This window comes from Heptranchias perlo, chromosome 9 (assembly GCF_035084215.1).
Source record: "Heptranchias perlo isolate sHepPer1 chromosome 9, sHepPer1.hap1, whole genome shotgun sequence".
Taxonomy (NCBI): Eukaryota; Metazoa; Chordata; class Chondrichthyes; order Hexanchiformes; family Hexanchidae; genus Heptranchias; species Heptranchias perlo.
In genome coordinates, this window is record NC_090333.1 from 6,720,951 (window position 1) to 6,738,648 (window position 17,698).

The 17,698-nt window shown below is 45.2% G+C and overlaps 1 pseudogene; it reads left to right on the forward strand.

The window, feature by feature from the left end:
• Positions 1-13,825: 13,825 nt before the first annotated feature.
• LOC137325623 (di-N-acetylchitobiase-like) overlaps positions 13,826-17,698 on the forward strand; it is a 39,714-nt pseudogene continuing 35,841 nt past the window's right edge.

Sequence of the window (17,698 nt, forward strand, 5' to 3'; positions counted from 1 at the left end):
AAAAAGTGAGCTAGCTTCCAACATTAGAAATTAAAGATAACGCAGATCTAGGGAACAGATTTAACATTTTGTCGAGCTAACGAATTTCTATTCAATGAAAAGAAAATGTACGAATACAATTTGTACTCCAAGATCTGGTCACTTCAGGCATCTCAAGTTGTTTACAAAATGCATCAAATCTGTATTGACTTTCATAATGCTTAATGATAGTGCAGGTTAAAACATCTCGCCGCTAATTATTTACAATTCAGAAAACAAGTCAGCTTTCCCGTTGGGTAATAATCCAATTCTGATATGCACACGCGTGTTGTCTGTTTTATGCACATCTTAATTCTTGACAATGATTTTGATGATTTTATTTTGATTGGTTATCATTTTGAACCAAGATAACTTTAATTTTCAACTTTCCTCCATTAAGGGGGGGTGAACGGACCAGATAATAGTATCCTGTGTACTGCTAGTATTTTTATTTAATTGTAATATTACAAGACAATGTAACCATTTGAATTTTATTCCACCTGAGTGCTTTACAATTGTCTATTCTTGAAAGGCAATTTAAATTTTTACGGGAACACGTATTTCACAAAATAAAATGTGATGTTTCCAAAGTAAGTGTTTTAGTTGTGTTGCTCCAGGAAAGTGGGGTTTGTGTAAATATAAAACAGTTGTGGTACCGGTTAAAAAAATTCCCCTCAAGTCTAATCTTGGCACATATATTTAGTAGTCCTTAGTCAATCACTTGCCCTCCTCGTTGCCAACATGTGAAACTCAGTGTTGGGGGGAGGGAGGTCTGTGTCCCATTTTATCTTTATTTACTTTGTAATATTACCCAGCAAGAATTGTCCTGGTCTTTATTCCTGACACAGTTTTCTTCATTCACAATATTGTTTGACGAACTCTGTGCGTGAGATTATGGTCTCACCATCTCATAGATGAAAATAATAAGACAAAGAAGGCAATAAAATTGGTGCTGTCATTAAATAATACGTAAGTAAGACCATACTTGATCTTTAATATCTTTAACTGATTTCTCGAGGTAAAGTGATCGTTTCGTCGAACAGGAAGCAAAGTTGTCAGAATGGGGGACGGCGAATCAGTCCACTGATCTAATCTTTCCATGTTAGCAGACTGGAGCCCGCTGGCAATTGTACCAATGGGCACAGGAACCAGTTTAGAGCAGGCACTGAATTGGCAATGCAGAGAGCTGTCAGGGAGATCACACTGCTCAATAGGACCCGTGAACATCATTAAAGCTGAAAGAGCTGGAAACATGACTTCATCTTATCAAGTTAATCATGGGCTGGGTGAGAAAAGGAAACTTTCTTTTTTTCTTTTCCCTTTTTTTCTTGAGAATGATAAGGCAAGTTCTTTCCTTTCTTTCCTTTCCTCTTTTTTCTTTTTCGATCTTTTCTCTTTTTCTTTTCTGTTCTCTTTTTTCTTTTCTTTCTTCTAGTTTCCGTTATCCTGTGCTCTCGAGCATTTCCAGCTGTTTCAATAGGATTTGTACGTTTGCTTTAAAACAAAAGCATTGAAGCAATTCCGACCCAAAATGGAATAAGACTCTTAGTTAATGGTGTAGAAAGACCTCTGAACCAGCAAGTTCCAAGTCCAAGTGATGAGTGGCCTTTCCACTCCTAAAGGGATATTGGTGACAGATTTACATTTCAGTAACCTCTTCACATTCCTGCAAACCCGTTAACTTGCCTATTCTGCATTACTTATCAGGTAACAAGCAATAAAGACTTTAGATCCTGAATTTCTTCTTTTACTTACTTTAGGATAAATGTTCGTATCATTTTAGAGTGGTGAATTGCACAAATAGAGTCATTTCTTTTCTACAAATGTATTTATTTGAGAAAATAGCGCAATATATATATGTGAGAATACTGAGAAAATCCGACTTCTGAGAAAGAGGAAAGGATATCACACCACGGTTTCCCGAATTTCCCTCTGTCGACGAGGGTTGGGCAGGTTGCTGAGGCCTAAGCAAGGTACATTCTTGGGGTCTGGGTAGAGGGAGAGGTGCCCACTACCGGGGCCCTGACCCTCCAAAAGAGGCTTCATCAGGTCTTCAGCTGCTGCCCAGGGAGAACCACCACCCCTCTCCTGGTGACCTCTGTGGTCAGCAGTGCTAGGTGGGTTGCATTACCAGTGGCAGTGCGGCCAAGGATCTGCTGGAGGCCTTCCCTGATGTGATGGGAGGTGGAGAGGGTGGGAATATCCAGGTCGCTGGGAATGCAGCAGTCGGCATCATCGCAAGATATTCCTTGATTCATTATTGTGCAACTCACTGCAGGCATACTTTGAAAGTTGCTGCAACAAAATATAGTTCAGAATTTGTTAATATGTGACAGTGGAATACCCTAATATAGAATCATAGAAATTTACGGTACAGAAGGAGGCCATTCGGCCCATCATGTCTGTGCCGACCAATAAAGAGCCATCTCGCCTGATCCCACTTTCCAGTTCCTGTTCCATAGCCCTGTAGGTTGTGGCATTTCAAGTGCATATCCAAGTACCCTTTAAATGCAATGAGGGTTTCTGCCTCTACCACCCTTTCAGGCAGTGAGTTCCAGACCCTCACCACCCTCTGGATGAAAACATTTTTCTTCAACTCCCCTCTACCAATTACTTTAAATCTATGCCACCTGGTCATTGATCCCTCTGCTGAGGGAACGAGGTCCTTCCTATCCACTCTCGCTCGGCCCCTCATGATTTTATACACCTCATTTAAATCTCCCCTCAGCCTCCTCTGTTCCAAAGAAAACAACCCCAGCCTAACTAATTTTTCCTCTTAGCTAAAATTCTCCTGTCCTGGCAACATCCTCATAAATCTCCTCTGTACCCTCTCGAGTGCAATTACATCTTTCCTGTAATGTGATGAACAGAAATGTATGCAATACTCCAGCTGTGGCCTAACTAGTGTTTTATACAGTTCAAGCATAACCACCTTGCTCTTAAATTCTATGCCTCGGCCAATAAAGGAAAGTATCCCATTTGCCTTCTTTGCGAGAACCAGGCTGAATATAGAAAGTTCAGAGGGAAAGTGAGAAAGGAAATAAGAGGGGCAAAGAGAGAATATGAGAATAGATGGGCGGCCAACATAAATGGGAATGCAAAAGTCTTCTATAGGCATGTGAACAGTAAAGGGGTAGTAAGAGGAGGGGTGGGGCCATTAAGGACCATGAAGGAGAACCACTCATGGAGGTAGAGGGCATGGCTGAGGTACTAAATGAATACTTTGCATCTGCCTTTACCGAGGAAGAAGATGCTGCCAGGGTCTCAGTAATGGAAGACATAGTTGAGATACCAGATGGATTAAAAATTGATGAAGAAGAGGTACCAGAGAGGCTAGTGAAACTTAAAGTAAATAAGTCACCCGGTCTGGATGGGATGCACCCTACGTTGCTGAGGGAAGTAAGGGTGGAAATTGCGGAGGTACTGGCCATAATCTTCCAAACATCGTTAGATACGGTGGTGTTGCCAGAGGACTGGAGAATTGTAAATGTTCACCCTTGTTCAAAAAAGGGTGGAAGGATAAACCCAGCAACTATAGGCCAGTCAGTTTAACCTCGGTGGGGGGAAACTTTTAGAAACGATAATCTGGGACAGAATTAGCAGTCACTTGGACAAGTGTGGATTGATGAGGGGAAGCCAGCACAGATTTGTTAAAGGCAAATCGTGTTTAACTAACTTGATCGAGTTTTTTGATGAGGTAACAGAGAGGGTAGATGAGGGCAATGCAGTTGATGTGGTGTCTCTGGACTTTCAAAAGGCGTTTGATAAAGTGCCACATAATAGGCTCGTCATCAAAATTGAAGCCCATGGAATAAAAGGGGCAGTAGCAGCATGGATACAGAATTGGCGAAGTGACAGGAAACAGAGGATAGTGGTGAACGTTTATTTTTCGGATGGGAGGGAGGTATACAGTGGTGTTCCCCAGGGGTTGGTACGAGGACCACTGCTTTTCTTGATTATATTAATGACTTGGACTTGGGTATGGAGGGCACAGTTAAAAAATTTGCAGATGATACAAAACTTGGAAACGTAGTGAACAGTGAGGAGGATAGTTATAGACATCAAGAGGATATAGACAGGCTGGTGGAATGGGCGGACACGTGGCAGATGAAATTTAATGCAGAAAAATGCAAGGTGATACATTTTGGTAAGAAGAACGAGGAGCGGCAATATAAACCAAAGGACACAATTGTAAAAGGGGTGCATGAACAGAGAGATCTGGGGGAGTGTGCACACAAATCTTTGAAGGTGGCAGGGCAGGTTGAGAAAGTGGTTAAAAACCATATGGAGTCCTGGGCTTTATAAATAGAGGCATGGAGTACAAAAGCAAGGAAGTCATGATGAACCTTTATAAAACCCTGGTTCGGCCACAGCTGGAGTATTGTGTCCAGTTCTGGGCACCGCACTTTTGGAAAGATGTGAAAGCCTTCGAGAGGGAGCAGAAGAGATTTACTGGAATGATTCCAGGGATGAGGGACTTTAGTTACGTGGATAGACTGGGGAAGCTGGGGTTGTTCTCTTTGGAACAAAGAATGTTGAGAGGAGATTTGATAGAGGTATTCAAAATCATGAAGGGTCTCGACAGAGTAGATAGGGTTGGCAGAAGGGTCAAGAACCAGAGGACATATATTTAAGGTGATTGGAAAAGAACCAAAGGTGACATGAGGAAAAGCTTTTTCACACAGCGAGTGGTTAGGATCGGGAATGCACTGCCCGAGGGGGTGGTGGAGGCAGATTCAATTATGGTCTTCAAAAGGGAATTGGAAAAGTACTTGAAAGGAAAATGTTTGCAGGGCTACGGGGATAAGGCGTGGGAGTGGGACGAACTGGATTGTTCTTATGCAGAGCCGGCACGGACTCAATGGGCTGAATGGCCTCTTCCATGCTATAACCTTTCTATGATGCTGTGATTCTCTGATTCTAACCACCTTATCTACCTGACCTACCTTCAGGGATCTGTAGACATGCACTCCAAGGCCCCTCTGTTCCTCTACACTTCTCAGTATCCTCCCATTTATTGTGTATTCCCTTGCCTTGTTTGCCCTCCACAAATGCATTACCTCACACTTCTCCGGATTGAATGCCATTTGACACTTCTTTGTCCACCTGACTGGTCCATTGATATCTTCCTGCAGTCTACAGCTTTCTTCCTCACCATCAACCACACGGCCAACGTTTGTGTCATCTGCAAACTTCTCAATCATACCCCCTACATTTCAGTCAAAATCATTGATATATACCAGAAAAAGCAATGGTCCTAGTGCTGAGTCCTACGGAACCCCACTGGAAAGAGCCTTCCAGTCACAAAAACACCCGTCGACCATTACTCTTTGCAACTCACCAAGGCTTCTTCGACAGCACCTCCCAAACCCGCGATCTCTACTACCAAGAAGGACAAGAGCAGCAGGCACATGGGAACAACACCACCTGCACGTTCTCTTCCAAGTCACACACCATCCCGACATGGAAATATATCGCCGTTCCATCATCGTCGCTGGGTCAAAATCCTGGAACTCCCTACCTAACACCACTGTGGGAGAAACTTCACCCCTCGGACTGCAGCGGTTAAAGAAGGTGGCTCACCACCACCTTCTCAAGGGCAATTAGGGATGGGCAATAAATGCTGGCTTTGCCAGCGATGCCCACATCCCATGAACGAATAAAAAAAAAGCCAATTCTGGATCCAACTTGCCACTGTCCCTTGGATCCCATGGGCTTTTACTTTTCTGACCAGTTTGCCATGTGAGATCTTGTCAATAGCCTTGATAAAATCCATGTGGACGATATCAAACATGCTACCCTCATAGACCCTCTTTGTTACCTCCTCAAAAAATTCGATCAAGTTGGTCTGACACGACCTTCCCTGAACAAATCCATGCTGACTGTCCTCGATTAATCCGTGCCTTTCTAAATGAGGTTAGGCTGACTGGTCTGTAATTACTCGGTCTATCCCTTTCTCCCGTTTTAAACAATGTTACAACGTTAGCAGTCCTCCAATCCTCCAGCACCAGGCCTGGAACCAGACAGGATTGGAAAATGATGGTCAGAGTCTCCGCTATTTCCTCCCTTGCTTCACGTAACAGCCTGGGATACATTTCATGCTGGCCTTGTGATTTATCTACTTTCAAGGATGCTAAACCCCTTAATATTTCCTCTCTCACGATGCTTATCCCGTCCAATATTTCACACTCCTCCTTAACTACAATGTCTGCATCGTCCCCCTCTTTTGTGAAGACAGACGCAAAGCATTCAGTCAGAGCCATGGCAGATGTCTTTGAGCCTCTCTCCTTGCATTTCTTTCAAGTCCATGCCAAAGTGAACAACTGTCCACTTTGACTGTGGAAAGTTTTCTGAACAAACATTTTTTTAAAAGCACAGCATAATAGACAGTCATCACCTGCTGACACATCACTGCAATCTGTGAGTCTGAGTTTTTTCCTCCATACATCACTCAATGTACAGATCTGTCCAGATACTTTCGAGGTGAAAATCATAACAATGGTATTGAAATGCAGAGGGGAAAATCATCACTTTTAAAAATATCTCCATTTTCTATCGTGGTTCTGTCATTAATCCCATATTTTTCTATTTACAGATTTCACCGTTCCTGACGTTACGATCTTCAATAAGAATTCTGTGGACCTCAGTCGCTCAGTAGATTCCCAGAGTGATTGTTTGTGCAGGTGTACTGAAGCATAAAGACATACGGCTACCTTGTCTTTAAGGAGGATGCAAAGTGTATACATTAACTTTATATTCATTTGTGAATTTAGAATAATGTGAAAATTCTGAACTACAGTGTTCATAACAAGATGGACTAACTGTCCAGGAAATTCAACATTCTGAAATGTTCTTTCAAATAGGCCAATAAGTTTTTATTTCTTAGCAACAAATTGTTTGTGAATCATTTATGTCGATAGGAATAAACAATTACTGAAAGTATTCTGTCAGCAACTGAATATGACCCCGGATCTTTTTCTAGTTTCTCCCTTGTCTTCCCTCAAGCCCTTTCTGAGCCCATCTTGTCAACGAGACCCACCTCCTGCTCCATTTACCCCTAAACTGCTGACCACCCAATTTTACTTCATGGCCCCCATGCTAGCTGACATTGTAAATGGTTCCCTCTCCTCAGTTTACTGCCCCCACCCCGCTCCCTATCAAAACCAACATCATCACTCCTCCTTCTCAAAAACTCACCCTCGACCCCTCCGTCCTTGCAAACTACCACCCCATCTCCAACCCCTGTTTGATCTCCAAATTCCTTGAGCGTGTTGTTGCCTCTCAAATCTCAACTCACCTTTCACGCAACTCCATGGTTTAATCCCTTCAATCAGGTTTCCACTCCTGCCACAGCACAGAATCTGCTCTAATCAAAGTCACAAATAACACATAAATGCCGTGGCGACAAGAGCAGGTCAGATGGTGGGTAATTCAATTGAGGGATCTGTGTATTCTACTTTTTAAACTCGAGAAATGACCAGATGGTCCAAAATAGGCTTTTTCTCTCCTGTACATTCCTGTGTTCCTACGAGTAGAGTCCCACAAAGGTTGAATCCCTGTGTCCTGCCTCTGTACCATAATTGGTGAGCTTCTTACAGTCTGTTGTGTCAGTGTGAGAAGAGCACTGTTCTTTATTGGTGGTTGTCATGGAACTTTCTGGGAGTCCTGCAGGGAAAGGAGAGGGTGGATCCGATCGGGTAGTCCCTGACCAGATGGTCGATACCATTTGGCAGAACCCCTTGTCACCAGAACTGACCAACATGCACCAAGATGTAGCCTGGATGGTGGTGAGAAGGGGCCTCCGAGTGCGGTCCTTCCAACACGCACGAAATCTCAGTGCCACCGCGAGCTGCCCTCGAGGATGCAGCGGGGACAAGACCGTCGTCAACCTCCTGATGGACTGCCCCTTCGCGCAGAAGGTATGGAGAGAGATGCGTTGGTATCTGTCCCGATTCATCCCCAACAGCTGGGTAATACAGGACGCTGTGCTCTATGGCCTGTTCCCAGGGACACACACCGAGACAGATATCAACTGCTGCTGGAAAACTATCAACTCGGTGAAGGAGGCCCTTTGGTTGGCCCGAAATCTGTTGGTCTTCCAGCTGAAGGAGCTGTCCACGACCGAGTGTTTCTGACAGGCACATTCCAAGGTCCAGGAGTAGATGCTGCGGGATGCACTGAAGCAAGTGCAGCCCAAGCAAAGGCTCTATGGGGAAAGGCCACCGAGTAAGGCCATCCCACTTTGTATTGTACAAAATGTATTCGATGCTATGTACTGTGTTTTGAATTGTAATAATGAGATCATAGTGTGTACGATCTGCATTGTATTGGTTCGAACTACATTGATTGAAATTGTGTCTTTTTACGTTGAACTGTGTGTATCTTTCAATATGATGAAATAAAGTGTATTTTGAAATAGAAAAAAAATTATCGAGTTTCTTCAAGTCTGTTGTGTCAGTGTGAGTAGAGCACTGTTCTTTATTGGTTTGATGGTTGATGAGGTCACTAAGGGAGTGAAGCTCTTCTCTGCTGCCGTCATTGGAGTTTTTCACAAACATTTCATTCATTATGCTCGATACAAAATTTCCCCGTAAACTGTGGATTCAGTATCTGTTGCCATTTTGTAACAACGTGAACTACTTTAAGTTGCATATCAACAAGGTTTTACATAGAATTACACACATAGAATGGACAGCACCGAAACAGGCCATTCGGCCCAAATGATCGATGCCTCCTCCCACCCCTCTTCATCTAACCCTATCAGTATATCCTTCTAGCGCTTTCCCCCATGCGTTTATCCAGCTTCCCATTAAATGCATCTATGCTATTTGAACATAAGAACATAAGAAATAGGAGCAGGACTAGGCCATGCAGCCCCTCGATCCTGCTCCGCCATTCAATAAGATCATGGCTGATCTTCGACCTCAACTCCACTTTCCGGCCCGATCCCCATATCCCTTGATTCCCCTCGATTCAAAAATCTATCCATCTCAGCCTTGAATGTACTCAACGACTGAGCATCCACAGTCCTCTGGGGTAGAGAATTCCAAAGATTCACAACCCTCGGAGCGAAGAAATTGCGCCTCATCTCAGTCCTGAATGGCTGACCCCTTATCCCGATATTGTGCCCTCAAGCTCTTGACTCGTCAGCCAGGGGAAGCAGCCTCTTAGCATTTACCTTGTCAAGCCCTCTCTGCATCTTATATGTTTCAATGAGATCATCTCTCATTCCTCTAAACTCCAGAGAGTATAGGCCCATTGTACTCAATCTCTCATCATAGCACAACCCTCTCATCCCAGGAATCAATCTAGTGAACCTTCGCTGCACCGTCCCCAGGGGTCAAGTATATCCTTCCTCAGGTAAGGAGGCCAAAACTGCACACAGTATTCCAGGTGTGGTCTCCATAAGCCCCTGTACAATTTGTAGGGGGTGGTGGTGTGTGTCAGCTTCGCCTCTGACTTTTGAGTGGTTTGAATCGCTCCCACTCCCTGGGTTCTCAACCTTGGACTTAGTTGTGACAAAGTGCAGCAGACAACTGGTTTTGGTGCAAGAAACATTGACCTTTATTCAAGAGAGAAAATACAACACAACAATCTTAACACTCTACTAAAATGGGGAACACTTCGGTACACATGAGGGAAATTACAGTGGAATGATACCTCACCCCTCCAAATCCCACTATACTAGCTAAGTTGGACACTAAAGGGCCAGAGTTTATGGTTGGTGGCAATATTCGGTTGGTTGTTTCGTAAGGCCCTTGTTGCCGCGAGGTGTCTGATGGTCACTGGGGCTGTTGCTCTGGTTTCTTCTTGTGTGTCAGCCTGCTTCTGGAGCTACTGACCTTCCCTGTCGAACTGCTTTCCTGTTGCCCCCTCGCCTTGTTGTTCGCTGAAGCTGCTCTTCCTTCTAGACACAGCCAGAACAAGACAAGCAGCACACAAGCGCCAGCAAGAACCAGAGAGAGAGAGAGAGAGAGGTTTTGAGTTTCCACTTCTATATCCCTCTCTTACAATGGTCTTCGTCACTTTAAAAAAAAACACTTCATGCCTGTTTAAACAGTTCTGACAAAGTCCTTAAGAATCTCTGATGGCTTTTTGATGGTCCCTCATCATGTTGCAATTGCTTCTCCCGATGGGTCATTGTTAATTCCAATTTTTCGAGCTTGTCACTCAAGGCTTCCTTTTGTATCCAACGTCCTAGAAATTGATCGGTTTTGCTTTAAAACAAAGACGTGGCCCCACCTAAGTCTGGAGCAGTTGCCTCTTTCAATGGCAGTGAGTGTTGACCACCTGCTGTAGGTTTTGCATTAAAACAGAGACATGTCTGAAGCAGTAATTCTCCCACATTCCACAGTGTTAGTTGTGGATTCGTCTGGTGACCTCTCACCTATCCTTCCATCTCAGGATTTTAGTCAATGGTCAAAGTTTTCCATACTCAGGGAAAAGATAAATTCCAAAGACCTTTTCTTTCGGGTTTTTCTCCGAGTTTTGGGAGATCTGTGAATTTTGAGAATCTTACAATTGTAGCAAGACTTCCTTACTCTTGGACTCCAACCCCCTTGCAATAAAGGCCAACAGACCATTTGCCTTCCTAATTGCTTGTTGTACCTGCATGTTAACTTCCTGTGTTTTGTGTACCAGGACACCCAATTATCTCTGAACACCAACATTTTATAGTTTCTCTCCATTTCAAAAATATTCTGTTTTTCTATTCTTCTGATCAAAGTGAATAACCTCACATTTCTCCACATTATAATCCATCTGCCACCTTCTTGCCCACTCACTTAACCTCTCTCTATCCCTTTTTGTGCCCTCCTCACAGCTTACTTTGCCCCAACTATTCCTTGTAGGAGCAAATTCCACAGAAGTAACAGATGTCAGGGCAGCAATCTGACTCCCAACGGTACTAAAATCAAGCAAAGCAATGACCCTCCGTTCCCCTCTCCCTCTGTCCAGGAGTCTGTCCTGCACCAGCTTAAGTTCGTACCAGTAAAGTGAGACCCTCTCCGTTCCCCTCTCCCTCAGTCCAGGAATCTGTTCCGCACCAGCTTGAGTTTGTACCGGCTGCTATCATTTCCACCTGATGCAAAACAGCATTTTAAAACATCCGAGATCTTTTTAAACTTTCTGTGGAATCTTTTTAATATTAGGAGGAAGCAAACACTCCCATTCACTCCCTCCCTATCATTAAAAATTAACTGGGAGAAAGTGGAGCTCTGCACCAGCATCCATCCAGACATGCACAGGACTCCTTTACAGCTGATATCAGTATAACTTTGGTCTGGCGACTCTGTACCGCACTCGGCAGAGACTGGTAGCTGCAGCATATCTGCAGTCTTAGTGATGAAAGGTAAAGTAAAAGGCAAATTTGCCACTGATATCGGGGAGTTCAAAGAGTGATCAACAGATGGAATGAATTCCCAGATCCGGAAGATGGGACGAAAATCCGAGGAATCATTTAAATAGCAACTGAATGCAACAATGGGGTGGAGATTTGGGAGTTTTCTGGATGGGCCGAGTGGCCTCCCTCATCTGTAATTATTTTGTGTGTACATTAAATTTGATAACATTGTACGACTGCTTCACATTTGTCTTGAATTCCTCTGAGCATCAGTCAACTGTGATATTAACCCACTTATTTTGTGCCTGAGTTAAAATAGAGCGAAATACCTTCAAGAAAGAACTTGCATTTATATAGCACCTTTCATGCCCTCAGGACATCTCAAGTCAATTTGCAGACAATGAATAACTTTTTGAAGTGGAGTCACTGTCTTTTTGTCGGCAAAATGCAGCCACCTATTTTGTTCACCGCCGAGGTCCAACAAACAGCAAATGAGATAAATAACCAGTTATAAATGTGTCCTGGTCAAATTCTATCCCTCAACCAACACCGAAACAAAAACCAGATTATCTGGTCATTTATTTTATTGCTGTTTGCGCGAGCTGACCGTGTGCAAATTGGCTGTCGCTTTTCCTACCTTCACATCAGTGATTAAGCTTCAAGAGTACTTCATTGGCTGTGAACAACAATAACAACTTGCATTGAAATAGCGCCTTTAATGTAGTAAAACGACCCAGGATGCTTCACAAGAGCGATTATCAAACAAAATTTGACATTGAGCCACATAAGGAGATATTAGGACAGGTAACTAAAAGCTCGGTCAAAGACGTCGTTTTTTTTTATTCGTTCATTCGATGTGGGCATCGCTGGCAAGGTCAGCATTTATTGCCCATCCCTAATTGCCCTTGAGAAGGTGGTGGTGAGCCGCCTTCTTGAACCGCTGCAGTCCGTGTGGTGAAGGTTCTCTCACAGTGCTGTTAGGTGGGGAGTTCCATGATTTTGACCCAGCGACGATGAAGTCATGGTGATATATTTCCAAGTCGGGATGGTGTGTGACTTGAAGGGGAACGTGCAGGTGGTGTTGTTCCCATGTGCCTGATGCCCTTTTCCTTCTAGGTGGTAGAGTTCGGGGTGTTTGGGAGGTGCTGTCGAAGAAGCCTTGGTGAGTTGCTTCAGTGCATCCAGTAGATGGTGCACACTGCAGCCACAGTGATGAAGGGAGTGAATGTTTAGGGTGGTGGATGGGGTGGCAATCAAACGGGTTGCTTTGTCCAGGATGGTGTCGAGCTTCATGAGTGTTGTTGGAGCTACACTCATCCAGGCAAGTGGAGATTATTCCATCACACTCCTGACTCGTGTCTTGTAGATGGTGGAAAGGCTTTGGGGAGTCAGAAGGTGAGTCACTCGCTGGAGTGTCTTCAAGGAGGAGAGAGAGGGAGAGAGGCAAAAAGGCTGAGGGAGGGAATTCCAGAGCTTAAGGCCGAGGCAGCTGAAGGCATGGCCGCCAGTGGTGGAGCGATTAAAATCGGGGATGCGCAAGAGTCCAGAATTGGAGGAACTCAGAGTTATCGGAGGGTTGTACAGCTGGAGGCAGTTACAGAGATAGGGAGGGGAGAGGCCATGGTGGGGTTTGAAACAAGGATGATTGTAAAGGTAGGAAACGCGGCAGCCAATTTGCGCACAGTAAGATCCCGCAAACAGCAATAAAATAAATGACCAAATAATCTGTTTACATTTCGTTGTTGGTTGAGAGATAGATTTAAATTCGAGGTGTTGGTGGACTGGGAGCCAATGTAGGTCAGCGAGCACAGGTGTGATTGGTGAATGGGACTTGGTGTGAGTTAGGATACGGGCAGCAGTGTTCTGGATGAGCTCAAGGTTTTGGAGGGTGGAAGATGAGAGGCCAGTGGGGGAGCATTGGAATAGTCAAGTCTTGAGGTATCAAAGGCATGGATGAGGATTTCAGCAGCAGATGAGCTGAGGCAGGGTCGGAGAAGGCAATGTTATGGAGGTAGATGTAGGCAGTCTTGGTAATGGAGAGGATTTGTGGTCAGAAGCTCATATCAGGGTCAAATAGGACTCCAAGTTTGCAAACGGTCTGGTTCAGCCTCAAACAGTGGTCATGGAGAGGGATGAAGCACTTTGAGACATTCTGAGGTCATGAAAGGCGGTATATAAATGCAAGTTCTTTCTTTTTCCTTTTTTAGTTACTCTGTTCGGTGTTGGGCTGAAGGTTGGCCAAGATTTGGAGGAAGGGGGAGAAGAGAACGTCCCTTTAAAAGTTGCATTTCAGAGTATGAAGATTGTGTCAACATTTCACTATTGCCACATCCACCAACACAGAGAGAGAGAGAGAGAGAGAGAGACTCAGGAGGTGTCATCATCAGTCACATCCGGGTGGATATAAATAAATGATCTTGCTGCATCTGGTGGATCTTCATATCGGGCAGAGCTCAGGCGGAGAGGATGCGCTGGAGTTTGGAATTGGCGCAGGCCCTGGTCGTGCTCGTGCTGTGGGTCTGCTGCGGCTCCGGGACAGGCTGTCCATGTTCGGATCGGGCTCTGTGCTCACCCGTGACCGTGGAGCATGAGTTCGAGGTGGGTGTTCGGGGTCTGGGGGTGGGTGTTCGGGGGCCGGGGGTGGATGTTCGGGGGCCGGGGGTGGGGGCCCCCTGCTCATGGTCTTGTTTACCACGGTGGGTGGTGTTTGTTAAAATATTGGAGCAAAAGGCGCCTGGGGAGTGAGGTGAATTTAAAGGTCAAGGGCTGGGCTGAGTTGGGTTGGGGGACACGGGCTGGGCTGATTTGGGTTGGGGACACGGGCTGGGCTGAGTTGGGTTGAGGGGCACAGCCTTTCTTGGAATTGGGCCACGGGCTGGGCTGGGGGCCGGCGGTGGAACAGAGAGCTCCAGCCTGGAGCATGGGTGAGAGATGGGCTGCAGAGGGGTCGTTGATATGGTCCAAATGTCAAGAACAGTCTGAGGGGTGTGGGTCGGGGTGAGGGACAGGTGGAGCTCTTGGGATGGGGATAGTAGGGGGAGGAATGTCCGATTATCGTTGAAATGCAAAGTGTATCATATTATAATCCGTATGTTAAAGTGTTAATATTGATATAGTTACAGTTTGTATAAAATAGGACCAACCGTAGTATTGAGCAGTGCAAAGATATTTTAACAAGTGCAGCATCCATAAAATGTGTTTCTTAAAATATTTCTCCAATGTGCAGAGTCTGAAATGATGTGTGATCTAACTCCTGCAGTGTGTCTGTCTAATACCATGGTTGAGGTCACCGGTTTGCAGTTTTCACAGAATATTGATCCCCAAAACACCAGTTAAAAATTCTGGAATCTCATGTCATAAAAATGACATTTGACTTTTTCACTCATTGTAAAACTGGGACCCTGGCCACGGTTAAACTGAATACAACGTAACAGATCTTTAAAAAATACATTGGTTGCAAAATGACTCTGCAACTGCTGACTGTATTGATGAGGTCAGTATTTACTTCAGAGCAATGTTACTAAGTTTGGCAGTGTGGCAGCAACAAGAGCACCACCAATATCACCTGCAGGCTGGATGTGTTCATTCTGCTTTTATCCCACTTCCCCCACCTTCCCACTAACAAAACATTCTTCTGACAGATGGGTGGGATAAAAGTTTCCTCTGTCTGTTGGTTCCAAGAATGAATAAACTTGAATTTATGTCACACCTCATGTCCTCAGGATGTCCCAAAGAACTTCACATGAAATGAATTACTTTTTGAAGTGTTGTCGGCAAACTCAGCGGCAATTTTTAAAAATTTGTTCATGGGATGTGGGCATCGCTGGCAATGCCAGCATTTATTGCCCATCCCTAATTGCCCTTGAGAAGGTGGTGGTGAGCCGCCTTCTTGAACCGCTGCCGTCCGTGTGGTGAAGTTTCTCCCACAGTGCTGTTCGGTCGGGAGTTCCATGATTTTGACCCAGTAACGATGAAGGAATGGCGATATATTTCCAAGTTGGGATGGTGTGTGACTTGGAGGGGAACATGCAGGTGGTGTTGTTCCCATGTGACTGCTGCCCTTGTCCTTCCAGGTGGTAGAGGTCGTGGGTTTGTGAGGTGCTGTCGAAGAAGACTTGGTGAGTTGCGACCATGCATCCCATGGATGGGACACACTGTGCGCCGGTGGTGAAGGGAGTGAATGTTTAGGGTGATGGATGGGGTACCAATGAAGCGGGCTGCTTTGTCCTGGATGGTGTGGAGTTCTTTAGTGCTGTTGGAGCTGCACTCATCCAGGCAAGTGGAGAGTATTCCATCAAACTCCTGACTCGTGCCTGGTAGATGGTGGAAAGGCCTTGGGGAGTCAGGAGGTGAGTCACTTGCCACAGAATACCCAGCCTCTGACTTGCTCTTGCAGCCACAGAAATTATGTCGCTGGTCCAGTTAAGTTTCTGGTCAATGGTGACCCCCAGGATGTTGATGGTGGTGGATTCGGCGATGGTAATGGAGTTGAATATCAAGGGGAGGTGGTTAGACTCTCTCTTGTTGGAGATGGTCATTACCTGGCACTTACCTGGCACAAATATTACTTGCCACTTATGATTCCAAACCCGGATGTTGTCCAGGACTTGCTGCATGCGGGCACGGACTGCTTCATTATCTGAAGGGTTGCGAATGGAACTGAACACTGTGCAATCATCAGTGAACATCCCCATTTCTGACCTTATGATGCAGGGAAGGTCATTGATGAAGCAGCTGAAGATGGCTGGGCCTTGGACACTGCCCTGAGGAACTCCTGCAGCAATGTCTTGGGGCTGAGATGATTGGCCTCCAACAACCACTGCAACCTTCCTTTGTGCTCGGTATGACTCCAGCCACTGGATAGTTTTCCCCCTGATTCCCATTGACTTCAAATTTACTCGGGATCCTTGGTGCCACACTCGGTCAAATGCTGCCTTGATGTCAAGGGCTGTCACTCTCACCTCACCTCTGGAATTCAGCTCTTTTGTCCATGTTTGGACCAAGGCTGTAATGAGGTCTGGAGCTGAGTAGTCCTGGCGGGAACCAAACTGAGCATCGGTGAGCAAGTTTTGATGAGTAATGTCGTTTGAGAGCATTGTCGACGACACCTTCCATCACTTTGCTAATGATTGAGAGCAGACTGATGGGGCAGTAATTGGCCGGATTGGATTTGTCCTGCTTTTTATGGACAGGACATAGCTGAGCAATTTTCCACATTGTTGGATAGATGCCAGTGTTGTAGCTGTACTGGAACAGTTTGGCTGGATGTTGTCGGGGTCCATAACCTTTGATGAATCCAATGCACTCAGCTGTTTCTTGATATCACTTGGAGTGAATCGAATTAGCTGAAGACTGGCTTCTGTGATGGTGGGGATGTCAGGAGGAGGCCGAGATGGATCATCGACTCGGCACTTCTGGCTGAAGATGGTTGGAAACGCTTCATGCCTTGTCTTTTGCACTCACGTGCTGGTCTCTGCCATTATTGAGGATGGGGATGTTTACAGAGCCTCCTCCTCCCGTTAGTTGTTTAATTGTCCACCACCATTCACGACTGGATGTGGCAAGACTGCAGAGCTTTGATCTGATCCGTTGGTTGTTGTGGAATCACTTAGCTCTGTGTATAGCATGTTGCTTCTGCTGTTTAGCATGCATGTAGTCCTGTGTTGTAGCTTCACCCGGTTGGCACCTCATTATTAGGTACGCCTGGTGCTGCTCCTGACAAGCTCTTCTGCACTCCTCAATGAACCAGGGTTGATCCCCTGGCTTGTTGGTAATGGTAGAGAGTGGAATATGCCGGGCTATGAGGTTACAGATTCTGCTGGAATACAATTCTGTTGATATGTGCAGAGCAAGGTCCCACAAACAGCAAGTTGCATGAATGAACAGTTAATGTGTTTCTGCTGATGTTGGTTGAGAGAAAAGTGTTGGCCAGGACACCAAGAGAACTCCCTGCTCTTCAATATTGCCAGCGTTCTATTAGATCCACTGTAACATCTCATCCAAAAGACAACCCCTCCAACAATGCAGCACTCTCTCATTACTGCACAAAAGTGTCAGCTCAGATGATGCATGTTTGATCGTCTCAGTCCAAAGCAAAGGGCCCAAATCACAAAACTGTGATGAACTAAACTGCAGCACTAAACAGGCAGTCTCATTTGAGAACACAGGATGGTTGGTGTGGGAAATGGAAAAATGTCACACTGGTGCAGTATGGGCTGTTTCTCTTTCTCGGGAACTATATTCTGATCTAGTCTTGCTGGTCTCATGGTAGAAATGCTTGATTTGACACCAGGTACCTTGAATGGAAACATTTTTAAACTGTAACTCCAAAGTCCCTTG